This window comes from Cinclus cinclus, chromosome 2 (genome assembly GCF_963662255.1).
Source record: "Cinclus cinclus chromosome 2, bCinCin1.1, whole genome shotgun sequence".
NCBI lineage: Eukaryota > Metazoa > Chordata > Aves > Passeriformes > Cinclidae > Cinclus > Cinclus cinclus.
Window position 1 is genome coordinate 44,542,954 of NC_085047.1, and position 17,824 is coordinate 44,560,777.

The following is a 17,824-nucleotide window of genomic DNA, read 5'->3' on the forward strand; positions in this document are numbered from 1 at the left end:
GGAAGAGAAAGAGCATGCTTATACTTATAGGTGTAGATCATAAGAAATCATTAAGATGGTGCCTGAGCAAATGAAAAATTATCTACTATATCTACCTACAGGATATTATTCACCGACACTGAGTCAGTCAAAATATTGTCCAAATGAAAGATCCTATTGAGCATCCAGATAAAATCTACTGTAACAAAATCTACTGTATTTCCCCATGAGGTGGTAAATGATCTTGTTGTGAAAGCAACTTCTTCAAGAAATAAAATGTAATGTACATGGCTGCTTACAATGACTGCCCCAGCCTCTTTCTTCACATGTATCCTCAACATGAACTTCAGTCTGTCTCTGCCTAGTAGTGCATAGCAGATTTATGTTTTTTCAGAACACTTAATAGTGTTCAGAACCCTTTCCAAATGTTCAGCTGTCTAACCTGCTGATTTTTGTGGATACTTGTGTTAAAACATTCCTAGTATTCTAGAGAAATATTCATAAGCATTGCAAAATATGGCGACTTACGTTTTAGCACCAGATCAGAATTCACTTTTCTGTTCCTTCCATTCTTCTCTTGTACCTTTAGTCTTTGAAAACTTAATTGATTGTTTAACCTCATTCTTCACTTTCACTTGGCTCCTTAAAACAAGGCTACCAGCAAATATAAAGGTAAATTATTTTCTTGTCAAATTAATTCCTGTCACTTTGTTTTGGTGAAGGAACATCTTGCAAATATGCTTCTGCTACTCAGCACCCTTGATGTTACTCAGCATCAGGATACCACAATTTCCTATTCCACAGTTTCTTGTGCTCTTTGTAAAATGGACAGTCTGTTCCCAGAGGAATGTTTCTATGCAGAAGTTAGTGTGCATACTAATAGGGAAGTTCTGCACTAAGAGTTATTAAATAAATGTATTTTGTAATGGTGACATAACTAGAAACAAATATATATGTGTAATTTCAGCTTCAGAATCTGAGCTAGAACCTCTCTAAAATATTCTGTTGAGGGGAAGTGGGAGGAGATGAACAAACAAAAGATGGAAAATATAGGAAAGAAAGACCAATCCTTTCCTCTATGGAAGAATCTTAATGGATTCTCAAGTTCTCTTCCATATCAACGTATTTGATGCAAAAAAAGGTCCAGAAAAGGTAGGCTTTTGTGAGGAAATCACACACCTTGGGGAAGGGGGAATGGGTGGGTTGGGGGGATTTCAATGTTTTTGCCATAACATTACTATTTCACTTCTGCAGCATGTTTTGTTTCAAACTTCTCGAGGTAATTTGCAAGCAATTACAGTGCAAATACATGCCATGTGAATACACTCAAACAAACAATGGTTTCAGTGGGGAGTTGAGAGCAGTGTGGACCAAATCCTGTAGTTTTCATCCCTGCTAATATAGGCTGAGGTGCTTGTAGAAATCCTTGTAGAAATCTTCAGGACTTCTTTGAATCCAGATCTGGGTGAATCACTCTCAAAAATTTTTGCAAGAAAAAATCCACAAGCAAGGTACATACTGGTGTAATGGGAATTTGTCTGCTTGTAGTAATGCAGAAGTAAATTCTGTCTACCAACATTTGCTCCTAGTGGAGTAAGGTTTAAAAAAACTTTTCTCTTTAGATAGATAAACAAATTTACAAAGTACTTTTGCAGAAAAGTACCATTAAAATCCTGAAATAATTGAATATTTTGCCAGTAAGACCAATAAGTAAACCGTATTATTTTAATATTTCTGCTAAAAAAGTAAAGTAAATCTCAGCTCTCACTGCAGTGGTGCAGCCAAGTGCCTAGTTTGTAAAGAGAGTGAGTGCTGTTGTTCAGCTCACTGGTCCAGTTTTCTATAAAATCAGTTTTTCACTTCGTTCTTCAGTAATAAGATTCAGCTAAAGCTAAACTGCAGATGCTTCTGCAAAACAATGAGAATTTTATTCCAGAGAGGTGAAAGTGCTAATACAGTTGGTTCAAACTATTTTTAGTACTAATCTGTGCACAATACAAATTTTCTGCAAAGTATCTTGTCCTGTTTTTACCATGAAGTAAAATGTACTTCTACTCTAAAATCTGAAATTGGTGGCATGGTTTTTCCCTTATGCACATGGTTTGTCTTCAAGTGTGATATTTTCCATCCCCTGACAACAGTTTAATGCTTTACGTGACTCAACATTCACAGGGTGTCAAAAACATTAAAGAGTACTTTCTTTGTTGGTTGGACACAAAGACAACAAAAAGCATATGTGTTGCAGCAGAAAGAAGCAGGTAAATATTTAAACCTCCATACTGCTTCAAATGCCAAGCACTTCCCTGAATTTTAAGAAACATCTTGAACTCCTTGCAGGTGAAAACTAAGAAGTGCATGGCATTAGAGTGTTAACCCCATTCAGTTCATCATACAGCAATTCACAATTACATCATAAGAAATTAAATTTTACTTACCACAAAAGCATTAAAATGACTTAATGCAGACAAGATAGGAAAATGAAAGAGAAAAATTTGAAATCACATTTAAAAATTATAGAGACATGAAAAAGAAACCTTGTCACTGGTATTAAAATTGAGAATCTGAAAATTAGTAAAACCAATAAGTTCCTAAATAAACAACTTCTTTGAGGAAGCCCAAGAATAAGTAACAGAAGCACTGTGCTACTGTCTGTTGTAGCTTCTTCCTTGTCCACAGCTGCCAGTAATTCTTAAATATTTTATGTTTCAAAATTATTTGTTCTTCCTTCCCATCTTCTCCTGTCCTGTTCTGTTCACTGTTATTTATATTAAAAATATAGCTCATTAAATATTAAAACAGTAATGTTTTGGTGCAAGCAGACTTGTGTAAGTGTACAGATATATAAAACACAAGCAAAAGCTCTTCTATTAGTAAGGTAGGTGTACCTGTTACAATCAAGCAGAGCAATTTCCTCATAACCTGAACACTTGAGACATAGCAGGGAAGAGAAGGATTTTCAGGGTAATTGGATTTTAAATAGTGTGAAAGGTCTTCTGAGGAGAGTCTGTACTGAGCAAAGTCTCATCTCTGGTAGAACAGAAATATAATTGTGAGAGGCAGGCAGAGAGGCAGATTTCATGTTGCAAGGGATAAATTAGAAACCGACAGGTAAAGTACTCATATATACTTTATCAAGAGAAAGTTCTGCCAATTCAAACTTGTCAATCTTGAGTCAACTTCTCTTTTCCTCTTTGGATTATATTCAAAGATCCCAGTTCTGGCTTTCAATGAAACAAGAAGCCACTCCAAGAAATTCTCTATTTCCTGTAGACAACCCTTTATCTTCTATGAACCTAACCATAAGCTGAGTATCTGTCAATAATTCCACATTAAAAAAATTAGCAGTGTAAAATTAATTCTGCTAGTAAATTCTGAAACAGAAATGGGTTCGCTGTAAACTTCAACCAACTTTGCAACTCTTCCTTAATTTTCTTTGATTTAAAAGTGAAGTTATAAAGGGCTGCAACATTTGTATTCTTCTGAAATACTTTGGGTTCTTTTACTGTTGACGAGAGAGCAACGTGCATAATATGTGCATGGAGCTCTGCATCGAAGATGATGCAAATAATATTTATTATTTATAAATAATTATAATTATATAATATATAATTATATTTATTATTTATAAATTATATTTATTATTTACTTAGAGGACTGGGATTTATAAAGTTTGAGTCCTTTTTATCCACATAAGAAAACAAAGATGACTAACAGGAAGAAAATCAGGCACTATTGGGAACAATTGACCCATAGGCATTGAATGAAACAGAATTTTGTGGAGTTGAGGTGATAAATCTCTTTATTCTAGGTTTTGAATAATTTTGTTGGAAATGAGAAAAGCCACAAGCTGCTATGCTTGCAAGAAAAAAAATCAGAGGCAGAAATAATAATCTTTCATCCTGAAGTGAGTATAGTTAGTGGAGAGAGGAGATCCTACTCCAAAAATATCAGGGGGCATCACTACTCACCTTGGCATCACAGCCCAGGACTGGGAATGAAGTTTGGAGCCAGGACTCAGTGGGACAAGTAGAGCTGTCCCTGCTTTCATTGGGCTCCTGTGATGCAAGCCTGCCAATGCCAGCCCCAGCATCCATTACCTTCCAGCCAACACTCCCACCCCTGCAGGAGCTGCAAACCCCAAGTGTCCTGCTGGAAGGTTCACACTGCCAGGCCCACTGCAGTCAGCTCAGTAAAGGGGAAAAGGAAGAAATGTACCCAAACTACAGCAACTGTAAAAACACATGAGTGAATCTTGAGGGGTTGACATTATTGAGCAAACACACTGAGCAGCTCTTCCCTGGAATACATTTGTCTGAATGCAGCATATTTGGTGAAATATTCTGGTTCTGCAATGTCCAGGTTCTGAACAGCTTAAGCTTTTACTTACGATGCGTATTTTAATCCCTCTGACTGGGAAGGTGACCAGATAACCTTGAAACCTCACCAGCACAGGAATTCTGAGAGTTATGAACTCTCTCACTTCCCATTACTCCTACTGGCATACTGCCTTAAAAGTCTTAATAAGATTTTAAGGAATCGTATTAATTATTTCATTGAACACAATGTCAGGAAACAAGAAAGGACTGGAAACTGCTGCAGGGAAAAGGAAGAGACATAGAAAGACAACAGAGAGAAAAGAGAAATAGAAAATGAGCATATGAAAGGCAGAGACAAACAGAGAAGAAAAAGAGCGGTCCTTGCTGTGATTATACTGCCCCAAAACTACCCATTACTATAATATCAGGGACTGAGCCAGGAATAAGTAAAGAAAAAATCTAAAGATCCACTGATTCATTTGGCCAAAAGCAAAAACCTGCAATGTTTTACCCTTCAGCTAGTGCCTTCATTGCTCTTTACAGTCAATGTACAGAAATAGGCACTTGGGGGCAGGGGGGGATGATCATTTCATCCTAAAATAGATGGCTACAAATAGGTCAAGTGAATCACTTCTTGAAAATACCTACTTCTCACAATTGACTCTGAAAACAATCTAGGGTGACTTACACTCATACCAGAGAGCTGTAATTGTATGAGATGATCCTGCTTCCCAGCCACAGTGCAAAGACAAGATACTTCATCTTTACATGCATCTTTCATAAAGACAGTGGAAGTTCCTCTGTAAACTTCTATTTCAGCTCACAGACTGGAGTTTGGTTCCCTCCACCAAATAGATTTTAATAAGTATGTTTATTAGGTAATGCAAAATTATCTTTTCTGCATTGACATACTAAATTAGAACCTGAAAAAGTTCGTATAATGCCTCCAAAAAAGTTAAATAGCATTACAAATATAAACACTAAATCCTCCACACATAATGAGTTTAATACAAGCACTACAAACACACAGAGAATTTTTGTGATTGATATTGACAGAGGATAAGGTTTGGGATCTTAACAGATCTAGAGGTATTTCCTATTTGACAGAAATCCTACCTACAACTCAAATATATTTTAGGGCAAGATGTGCTGCATAGTTGTGTCATATCCACTGCCATCTTCCTGTGCTGCAGAGCTGCTGGAGCAAGACTCAGGCTCAGAGTCATGGGAAAGTCATAATGCTGGGTGAGCTTAACAACTGGTCCTACCAGGGAGGTCACATCTTTAGTGTTGGGTCATACCAAAGGTATCTGTCTTTTGCAGGATTCAGATGATGGCAGATCATTGACTACAACCCCTAGGGCACAGATATCTCATCTTTCCCCAAGTGTCAGCTGCCAGCAAGCTCTCTGTAAGAGTGAGATTGCTCTTGTACAATGACAGCATGAGCAACAAATCAAGGCCATTATATCTGGGTCAAAAGGAAGTCAGATTGACTTTCATGCTGTAGAATTATGGTGTAAAAATATTCTGCCAATGTTTGTCAGTATTTTAAAGACAAAGGTCAATTTTTTACTTCATCAATTCCTGCAACAATGGCAGAATTTTAATTTGTCCTAGTCAGCTGAGATTTCCTGGAAGAACAGGAGGTATGATTCACATGTGCCAAAATCCTGTGAGGTTTTCCTCTATGCCTCAGTCAGGCAGATAACATATTTTAGTCTCCAAGGAGTACTCAGGTGTAAAATGGTAACTCCTTGGGCAGGAAAGTGCTCCAAAATTCAAATGATAGCATGCTAGTGGATATTTGTGCCTGGCAGAGACCTGACAAACCTTAATCGTATGGAAAATGTGGATACTGTGATGTATGATGGCCTTTCTGGTTGGCAGCTCCTCTCAGTGTTGAATTGCACACCCCCATCTGGCACAACAAAACTTGCCTTCATCTGTTTGTCTCTGGGTGAGTGTCCCTTGCCTTTGTGACTGAGGAGCAGAATAATAACAATGAAACCAACACCTAAAACAGATTGATCTGGCTTTTGCCTGCGGCAGTTAAAAAGCCAGCAGAGAGCTGTGAGCTCAGCAGCAGCACAATGAATCACAGTGAAGCTCCCTTCCACTGAGAGATGTGGTTTTTTTCCCCTATTGTGTTTGGCTGCTTTTTGCACAGCAGCTTTTACCTGTATCTGGGTTTTGTCACCAAACTACTGGAAAAAATATCCAAACAGTGACCAACAGAAATCAGCAAACTATACGGGCAATGAGCAAAGAAGGGCAAATGTACTAATACTGAGGGACATATTAATGGTGAGGGAGATGGCATGCAGCTCACAACTATGCATTAGGCTGATGTCATGGTATTGAGAGAGAGGATGCCAGCTGAAAGCAGATGTCCACTGCATGCAGTAGATCCAACTGAGTGTGGAAAGTCCCCAGGTAACCTTTAAAACTTCATTGTTGTAAACCTCTGAAACACCCTTTGACAGGGTATGAGACCAGTGGGAAGTGGTCACAGCCCCACCACAGTCTGGGTCAGCCCTGCTGGCCAATGCACAGGAGCTTCCATTCATTACAATCATTCTGGTTTCACTCTGTGCTGGGGGAATTCTTCTCCCCTGGAAAAAATTGATTAAATACTCTCTCCACCATGGTTTTCCCTTCTCATTGTTCCTTTTTTCTTCCTCTAGTCTTCATAGTTGGTTCCCTTCAGGATACTCTGTACTCATTTTCTGTCCCTCTTGTGCCTGGGTGCAGTTTTGGGTACCACAATATCAAAAAAGATATTAAGCTATTGGACGGTATACAAAAGATAGTGAAAGGTTTGGAGGGGAAGCTTTATGAGGAGTTCTTGAGGTCCCTTAGTTTGCTCAGCCTGGATAAGAGCATTGATTGAGGAGAGACCTCATTGATGTCTGCAACTTTCTCACCAGGTGAAGAGGAGGGGCAGGCACTGATTTCTGCTCTGTGGTGACAGTGACAGGACCTGAGGGAATGGCCTGAAGCTGTGTCAAGGGAGGTTTGGTTTGGATAGCAGGAAAAGGTTCTTCACCCAGAGGGTGTTTGGGCACTGGAACAGGCTCCCCAGGGCAGTGTTCATAGCACTAGCCTGGCAGAGTTCAAGAAGCATTTGGAAAATACTCTCGGACACATGATGTGACTCTTGGGGTTGTCCTGTGCAAGGCCAGGAGTAAGACTCGATGATCCTGATGGATCCCTTCCAACTCACTGTATTCTATGATTCCATGATTCTACGACTCTGTTGTCTCTTCCCACCTCAATTCCTCTTGCACTGAGATGCTGCTGCTTGCCCAAAACCCTGCTGTTGCTCCCCTACCTCCTGCCATCACCCCAGGCTCTTCCCCTCTGCTTGCAGGGCAGAGGGGCTGGTGAGGGAAGCAAAGGAGGGCTCTGCCTACCGAGGGCTGCAGGGAGGGTGAAAAGGCTATTAACACCAAAACTACTGGACATCTCAGTGAAAAAAAGCTGATAGTGCCATTCTGCTACTAATAGCTTCAGCAAAGATTCGTCCAGGAGGCCTTCACATGGCAAAAGCATTTTGTGAGTGCATGGCAGCCTGCACCCAAGCCACGACACTCACCTCTCACTCTAATTTTCCTTTTATGCACTCCCCAGCCATGGACCAGGGTCCAGAATAACTCTTTTCTCTGTCTCTTGGGTGTTTTAATGCCCCAAGGGACGGGAAAATATGCTGTTATTTGGCTTCTTTGCTGACACATTAACAAAACATGGATGATATCTAGGGGGATATTCTTTATCTGCTGTAGGAGAAGCCCCAAATCATGTACAGGGCCGTGCCTGGCATGAACTCTGGTACCAGTGAGGAAACTGCTCTGCAGCTAATCCACCCACAGCAGTATTTTATAAAGTAAATGTTGAGTCAAGAGGTGTTTGGAGAGAGGAGCAAAGAAGGCACAGACCATAGTGGTGGTGTGACAAAGGATTATCTGATCACACAGACAGGCTGGCTCTGGGTCTTGAAGCTAATTAATGAGAACAGATTAGAAGGCAAATACTATGGATTTCAAAGTGGAGATATCTACCAACTGCTAGCCACATATGATCAAAGTTTTGTTAATTTGAGCACAAGGGAAGCAAAACTCCTAAACTGGAATCTTCCATCTGGAAATCTGCCTGAGACCTTTCCTTGATATAGCAATAGCATTTTTTTATTCTGATTTTCAAGGAAGATGTCATATAAGCTGTTGTCCAGAGAAACTGTGGATGCCCTATCCTTGGAAGTGTCTAATGGCCTTTAAGAAACCTGCTCTAGTGGAAGGTATCCCCACGTAAGGCAGGGGTGTTGGAACTGAATGATCTTTCATTTTCCTTCCAATCCAAACCATTCCGTGATTCTATGATGTTATGATGTGCTCTGTGTGGGGCTGTGTACCTCCCTAGGCTTCCCTATGACACCTGAACCCCATGGGCAGTATTAGACCATCACTCAGTAACCCTGATGCCCTCCTCACTACAGGTCTCCCCAGCTCTCCTGATGTGCAGAATGATCAGCACAGCTTGACTGAATTCTTTATCAGAGACGGACAGAGCAGGTTTGAAAAGGGGGAGTCCCTCCTGCAACTTCAGTAAAGGAAGCCTGCTACTGTGGAGAATCTTCTGCAAATGAGATCTGGTTTAGTCTAAGTGCACAAACTCTCCAACTAAAGCTGAAGTAGTTTGCTCACAACCTCATTCTGAAAACATAATGCTAATATCATAAAAAGTTGTCTTCCCAAGCTGCTGCTTTTCCTCTTCATTGTCCTGTGTTTGTTCATACTTTGAATGCATAAAGGTACCTGAAAATAGAATACGGATATCATTTTCAAATTATTCTCCAAAATCCAGTTTGCTTTAACTTCCATTTGAATACTTGATCAATCCTATTCAACTTTACAGCTTAAAAAAGTCCTCATCCCTGATTCATGTCATTGCAACTTTTGATTATGTTCTCCATAAGAAATTAATGTATCTAAATGTGAATAGAATGGCCTTTCCAGAAAAATCCAAATGTATTTGTTAAGTATCATTCTTACTCAATTCTTAAAAATGGTTACTTGCCTCACCTGAAAATCATTTCTATCCTCCTCAGTAAATTAAACATTCCTACATTAATAAAAATCAACATAGCAAGAATGTTATGAAGACTGTTGAAGAGGAACACATAAGATATACTGGACTGCATTCTCACCTCAGCTGAAGCAAAGTAACCTTGGAACACCCCTGTTGGAACCAGTGGGGTTGACTGGTATGACTGGGCTACTTCTGCAGTCCACAGACTCACCTGTCTGTGGCTGCACACATTTTACAAGCAAGGGACAGTGAGCTGTATCAGACTTTGCTCTGCCAGCCTCATGCTCTGTTGTGTTATTCCTGCAGCTAAGAGCAATGCTGAAGAAACTCTCAGGAGACATATTGCTCAATCAGTGGGTGAAGGGCTGTGAGCCAAACCAGCATCCTTAAAGAGCTGTAGGATTAAATATCTAGATCAGGTTTTGTGTTTGCAGCCAGTAAATCACCTGCCTGATCTTGGCACATGGCTTAGTGGAATTCCTGCAAACTCAAGGGTAGATAGTCATGCATGACTTGAGCAAAGCTCTCAAGTTGGTCTATGCTGGATTTTTCACAAACACAAAGTGAAACTCAAGCTGCAGTAGCTGCAGTTAAGTGCTTGCATAAATGGGGACTATTTTCAGAACCCCATTCAATATTTTTACAACTCTTCACGATTTTGCACACATACAGACATACATATGCAGCCACTATCCACTTCAGAGGATTTAATAGTGGCTTTTTGTCTTGGGTACTGGCAAGATAATGACTATAATAATATAGAAATACCAATATAATTATAGCACAAGAAGTACAGATCTCTGTAGGCCCTTTTTTTTGTCAAACTTTCTTATAATCTTGCATGTTTTATTTGTGTTAAATGTGAACTTAATTAGTAATCAGAATTCTAGGTCTCTCTTTTCAGTTCTAGACCTCTGATACAAAATATTTTAATATTCTTTTTTTCTTTCTTTGCAGCATGCTAAATGAGGCATTGAAAATTCAACTTTACACTTGCTAGCTCTTTCTTTAAAATATCTGGAGAAGGCTATAATTATTTAAATTTTAATGTATAAGTATTTAAACTCTTCAGAAATAAAAGAACTCAACCCTAATTAATCATATTTTGACTAATAAAAAATTTTAAAAGGTGATTTTTGTTGTCTGGGTTTAAACGGATCTAGTCGTAATTTGGGATGAGGGAAGGGTTTGCTGTCAGGATCAAGTTTAAGGAGAAAAAGCAACTAAGGAAAGGAAATAGGTAATGCCCTGCAGTGACCAATAAGCCTTGGGTTAGTCAGATGCACAACAAGGTGGGCTCAGCCCACGAGAGGCAGGGCATCTGTCACAGAACCTGCAGGTCATTCCCATACAAACCCAGAAATGAAGGACCACAATTAATAATAGTGCTGGTGTGCCATGGCCAAATGTGAGCAGCTGCTCACAGGCTGAAATCACAGTGTGCTCATGCCTAAATTAGGGTAAAAATAGGTTATAATATACTAAACTTTTGCCATACTCCTTCCTTAGTCATCCATGCTGGAATCAGGTGACAGAGCTCATGGCAGCTAAGCAACTGGCTTGGAATACTCATTTGTTCAGAGAGAAAGATTAGGACTCTTTTAAGTGTAATTTTAAACTGCTTGCTCTCTTACATCACGAAGCCACAGCTGGTCAGAGAGCTGTGAGTGGAGACCTGTGTCTGGATGCCATGACCATGGGCTGTTCCACTGTACTTGTGTGGAAAGTGGGTAGATTCCATGGTTGCAGCCAGGGAAGAAACGTCTAGCTCTAGTTAAGCAGCAAAACAGGCTGTCTAGGGAGACACCAGGGTCTCCAGCAGGGAAGATTTTTAAGAGAAGGCTGAAAGTCCAGAATCCAGGCAAGGTTTTAGGCACAGCAAGACACACTCACTGAGGCAGGAGGCTGGAGAGGACTTCTTAGCTTTCTTTAGAGCAGTATGTTTTTTTCAAATATGTCACTGTTCAGGTGCTGCACAGAAAACATGAATGGTATTGCACTGGGTCTCTCTGGGGCTACAACAACCCCCTGCAGTGCTACAGGTTGGGGACAGGGGGGCTGGACAAGGGTCAGGCAGAAAGGGGCCTGGGGGTGCTGGTCGACAGCTGACTGAACATGAGACAGTGTGTGACCGTGTGGCCAAGAAGGTCAGTGGCATCATGGCCTGGATCAGCAGTGGGACTAGGGAAGTGATTCTTCCCCTCAACTCAGCACTGGTGAGGCCACACCTTGAGTACAGTGTTCAGTTCTGGGCCCCCCAATTTAGGAAAGATGTTGAGATGCTTGAATGCATCTCAACATGCATGAGGGAACAAGGCTGATGAAGGGTCTTGAACACAAGCCCTGTGAAAAATGGCTGAGGGAGCTGGGGCTGCTTAGCCTGGGAAAAAAGGATGCTCAGGAGAGACCTTATCACTCTGTACAACTGTGTGAAAGGAGTGTGTAGCCAGGTGGGGGTTGGTCTCTTTCTCCCCAGGAACCAGAAACAGGATGAGAGGACACAGTCTTAAGCTGTACCAGGGAAAATTTAGGCTGGACATTAGGAAAAAGACTTTCACAGAAAGAGTGTTGGGAATTGGAATGGGCTGCCCAGGGAGGTGGTGGAGTCACCATCCCTGAAGGTGTTTTTTAAAAAAAAGACTGGATGTGGCAATCAATGCCCTGGTTTTGTTGATAAGGTGGTATTAGGTCATAGGTTGGATTTGATGATCTCAAAGGTCTTCTCTAGCCTAGTTAATTATGTGATTCTGCATCCCACTCAGAAATACCCCTCACAATTGCTTAGAGCTCTGCAGGCCCTCAAGGGAACATTAACAGAAGACCATCCTTGTGAAATAACAGCAAGGGCTGCTACAAAAAAAAAAAAAAAAAAGAAAGAATTGCCACCATGCCTGTATCAAATAAGGACTTTAGTACAAAATGGCCATTTTCAATAAATGTTTCCATTTGATGCTCCAAGAGGCAATAAACTACCCTAGGAAAAGAGTTCAAGCCTACTGCCTTCTCCTTGGGATCTTAGTGAACTAGTGCTACAGAAATGGCTGATCCTAACCATTATGTAGGCTGGATAGAGCCTGTGATTCTCCTCAGCACACCTCTAACTCAAACTTCTCCATGAAGTTTTGATCAAAGCTTGATGAAAATCAAGTCACACGAGAAATTTGTTAATAATGAATGTTTCTGGTGGCTCCATGGTGAAAAATATCCTGAAAATATCCTGAAAATATCCAGCTCAGGGTAGCAAGTTTGCTAGACCTTGGTTATTCTCATGAACAAGGAAGAAGACTGTGTGTGCAGTGGGAGAAGGGATGCAGGCAGAGATTTGGGGGAAGCTGTAGGCCTGTCACCCCTCCAAACTGTAATAGGTCACAAGTGGTCATTTCTCTCAGGTCTTTGCTTCGCATTGGACAACCCCACACCCACCTTTCTCACATTTACTAAGTTAACATATTAAGATCAGTTTTTATTGATGGATTCCTCTGATATGCAAATTGCCTTGTTTTGTCCTTTTTTTTTGAAAGATATTCAGTCTTCTCCTTAGGGCAATTGTGTTGAAACAATTAATCCCTATTGACCTCTAGCCCTCTAGCTGGCCACCTCCTGACTTCCCTTGGAAAGAAGAGGCGTTGCCACTCTCCTGGCTGTAAGATTCACATTTTCCAGGCGCTATCCCCACTCCAGCACTGACACTGCTTACTGAATAACCCACCTGGCTTGTAGGCACAAGCCATCACCAGGGATTCCCCAAGGCAAATTCCCCTCTGTTAAACCAGTGAAAACCCAAGACTTTGTGTAAGAAACAAAGTGAAAGACTAAGCAGTCTGTCCTGGTGAAATTTGTCCTTTGCTGTTCTTGTCCTCATATGGTTAAATGCCCAATAAAAATAAATTATATTGCTGCTGAAGCTGACAAATGATTAATAGTCATTTCTCCAGTGTTCGTCACCATGGTATTTTGGGTGAAATAATGAAAATTCTCCATTAGCTGAAGTGTTGGGGTTTATCTTATGGAATCTGAGAAGCCATTGATCAACTTGTTTTCAGCAAAGAAAAGTTCTTTTTAATGAAACTCACAAAAGAAAAACTGAAGGCAAATAAAAGGAGTCCATTAATCACTAAAAGTCATGTCATTGTTTTTAAGTCTAGTTTGGCACTCCTGGTTATAGTCTTCTAACATTATCTATGAGTTTGTGGAATTCTTAACTTTGGGAAAAAGGAGGAAAGGAGGAGAAGCTCTCAGTAAGATACTTACCCAAATTGTGTGTTTTGGTTTTAATAATATGAATTTTTTTAAGAAGAAAATCTTTACTATACTTACATTACTAAGGGTGGTGAGGAACAAGTTGCCCAAAAAACTTGTGAATGACCTATCCCTGGGAATGCTTAGGGCCAGGTTGGATGGGGCTCTGATCAATGTGGTCTAGCGTCCTCATTCATGAGAGAGGATCTGGAACTAGATGACCTTTAAGGTCCCTTCCAAACCAAATCATTCCATGATTTCATTAATTATATTCAAACTGATGTGCAGTGAGGGTATGGTAGAATTTCTTCAAATTTTCCTCACTCTCCATCCCTCTTTTCCTCCAGGGGAAGGAAAATATTTTGGAAATATCTGTATTTTGTAGATGGCATTTTAAAATGAAAATTTTCATGTTTCCAGGAGCGTTGAAGTAACTGAGCGCTTGCTGAGATTCAACACTAAGGAAAGGAAAAAAACCCCAAAACCTAAAACGTTTTATAATCCCTTTTCTTTCCTAAACATCCTTGTATTTCAGATCCTTTGGTATCTAAAATACACAGGAATTTTGAGGTATAATCATCTGAATAACACATAACTGATCTAACTTTTTTTCCTAGTCTGAGATTAGCATGAGACGTTTTCCTTCATGAATTGTGAGAAACAGCTGCACTGAGAATCAGCTTTCTGAAGACAGACATTATGGAATGTTCAACCACAGAATGTTTTGTCTTGTGTATAGACATATCCCTCAAAAACAGGGTGAATACAAGTTATCATTCCCTTTCCCTCATCTCAGTGCCCTGTGTATGAAGTTTAGTGAGTTGCATATTTCCATTTGTTCTCTGGCCCCAGAGTATTTAAGTTCTGACATAAATTGGAACAGTTTCAACAAGACACATGAGAAAAATCCAACCCCCATCCTGACATGCCTTAAAGATGTTATTGACCTTCACTGCAGCTGTGTTCTGCCTCAAACAGAAAGGAGACTTGATCCCAGACTTCCTCACTCAAAACTATGGCTATCCTTGTCATGTTAGGGCACTCCTTTTTTAAAATATATATGCCTGAGTTGAATTTCTAAAATTTATTTCTATGACTCCAAAGCATTATGGGACTTAACCTAGGACCAGAAGAATGTGAGTCCTGGTCTTAGCACCATGGAGCCTTCAGTTTATATTGCATTATCACACATTTACCCAGCTGCAGGGTAAATAATAAGTACCCAATTACTGGGTAAATTGTACAAATACAACTTAGTTCAAAAAAAGTGTAGGTTATGACTCCTCTCTATGTTGATGATCTGACTGTTTAGCAACAAAGCCATCCTCACTTTCATGCTCTAGGGTTTTGTTCCAGTTAGGCTGCAGTGCTTTCTTTTGGAGAGGTACACATCTGCAGGGGAGCAATGGAAAGTAATTTCCCCAGCTGAGCTTCTGGTTTGCTAGTTAGAGCACCTATCCCATGATAAGATAGTATCTCTGAAAGAGAAAAAAGGTGTAGGGCTAGAGGAAGCATCAGAATGCATTTAAACTTGAAATATCTTCCTGTGACTGAATGACTGCTCATATTTTCAGGCTGGCAAGCAACAATTACATTTTCCAGTATCTATAGCCCATTTATCATTTTCACTCAGCACTTTGCCCTAAATCTAAAGAGCATCAAAAGCTAAAGGGCAAACATTGGAAAAGATACACAACTTCAGTCTGCTTTAAAGCAAGAAAAGGGTATTTTAAACTCAGGTTTTCATTCTGTATTTTGATTTTACACCTTGTCATACATTAAGTCAAGTAGTTCAGCTGCAAGGAACTGATCTTGGCCTTTATTATTACAAAAATCACACATAAAAGGTGCAAGAATTGATAACCCAGTAGAAATATAGCTTGTAGCTACTCACAGAGGGGCTGCAAAAGTTCTCAATTATTTGTTCTTTCTTTGCCAATTCAGAAATTTTCAGCCCAGTTTGTACCAATAAGAACTTCAGAAAGTAGGATGCTAATTAAGGGAGCTCTTCCTTCTCTCTGCTACCTATTGAATACAACACATGTTCCCAGTAATTTGAACATACCATCCCTTACCAGCCCAGCATGAGTCAAGGAATGTGATTTCTGTTTCCTTAGAGACTAGTAAGATTCCCCAAACTGAACAGAATAACAGTCAGACTGATAACACCTACCCTATTCCACCAGTTTTAAGTAATTTCCCACTCAAGTACTACTCTCAATGGGGAAAGGAATCATAGACTGATTAATTCACTGCTAGAGCTTCCACAGTCAATTTTAAAATTTTCTCCAACTCTAACGCTTGGTATAACAGGAACACTCAAACACTCAAACACTCAAACTGTATGCTATGACTTCATATGTTGTTGCTTTCAATTAATCCTCTTTAGACACAGTCAATTGGTTTGCCCAGGGCTTTGTCATCATACAAAGCAGAGGCAGGCAAATGTCTTTGGGACAGGTACCCAGGACTCCACACAAGAGGACTAACTCCAGGATGGGGTGTGCAGTGTGGGAGAGCAAATAAAGATTAAACCAGAGCTTACCTCTTTTCCAGCACCTGGCCTGACCTGGAACAAGAAGCATTTAGTGTTGCCTCACTGTGCACAGAATGCCCTTGATGCTGTGCAATTACCTGTGTGTAAGTTTTCACTGAAAACAGTTATTGTGAGAGCAGGTCCAAAACTGAAATCATTCCCCAACATGCATCACCCTATCTTGGCAGAAAGGCACATCTCTTTCCCGCTTGATAGAGAAATAACTGGTCACACAAGGGATAAATATGAACATCCTGTTGGTGATGTCAGTGGGTTTCTCAAACTCAGTTGATGAATCTTTATATTTCTCACAGAGACCTTCAATTTTGCAAGCATAAATTAACAAAAGAGGAATTCAGAGAGGTCTGGAGTCCAAATTTCCCCATATTGTCCAGTTACTTGCCTTTATATATATATATATTTACCTTAAAGAAAGTAAGCTATTCCAGAAAGTTTCTTCATACCAATATATTATTTGGATAGCTCTCTTTACAACAGCTATCCATGTCTTATGTGACAATTATAGGTCTCACTCCTTCAAGGTCTAACTTGTTGTCTGCCATTGTCATGAATATCCTTTAGACTGTAGCTCTAGAATGTAGCTCTCCAGGTGCCCATATCATCCCTTTACACATATTGCTACATATAATCCCATCCTACACATAGGATTCTATTCATAAATGGTGCATTCTCATTTTTGAAAATGGGTGTATTAATCAAATTCTTATTTTAAAAAACAGAAACATCCTTCAATATGAAAATTAGATTCCACATTTTCAGGCCTAATAAATTACATGTTTTCCTATGTCACATCTCTTTAAAGGGGTTAACTTTTTCTTAATGTTCCAGGTCTTTCTTCCTTCCACTTGAAAATGAATTTAATTTTATTCTGCTTTCCAGGATAGGAATATCTTCATCACAGCCTAGATTAAATGGGGATGCTTAAAAATACCCTGTTGCTCTGTATAATTGCTCACTTGAAAATCTTTGGCAATTTGACACTTGAAGTTTGAGGCTTCTGTTTCACAACTTCTTCATAATATTAAATGAAGTTGTAAGTCTTGACAGGGAAAGGAGAGAGAGGAATCCAATTCATCATCAAGCAGAGATGCTGATTCTGTAGGTGGCACTATGAGCCAATGCTTCCACAGAGCCTTGGTTACAGTGCCACACAAGGAGCCACTCCTCAGAAGAGATGTGTAGTCAAGGTCCTGAAAATTTCCTGGGTGTCAACAGCCTCAAAGCACTTGCTGCAAGAAGAAAGTTATTTACACAAGTGAGTTGTCCAAAGAGCATCAGCCAATATTCACTGGCAGACATCCAACGGAGTCCAAGCCTCTCATTCATCTTCTATTGGTTGACCATGACGTCTCTCACATTTCATTCAGAGCTACATCTGACAGGAACAAAACATAGCTCATACCACTTCTTCACTTTTTACATTGTGTAGATACTGAAAAAGGAGGATTTATAAATATACAGATATAAAAATAACATTAGGTAGTACAGAAAATATATTTTTCTGGCACCTTCTGGTCTTTTTGCTATATGTGGTGAAGACACAGAGTATACTCTATTTCCTTGAGAAGATGAACAACTGAGCTTTCGCAGAATACAAGGTTTCTGATTTCTTTGACAGTACTGCTTTTATAATCTCTGTGTCAAG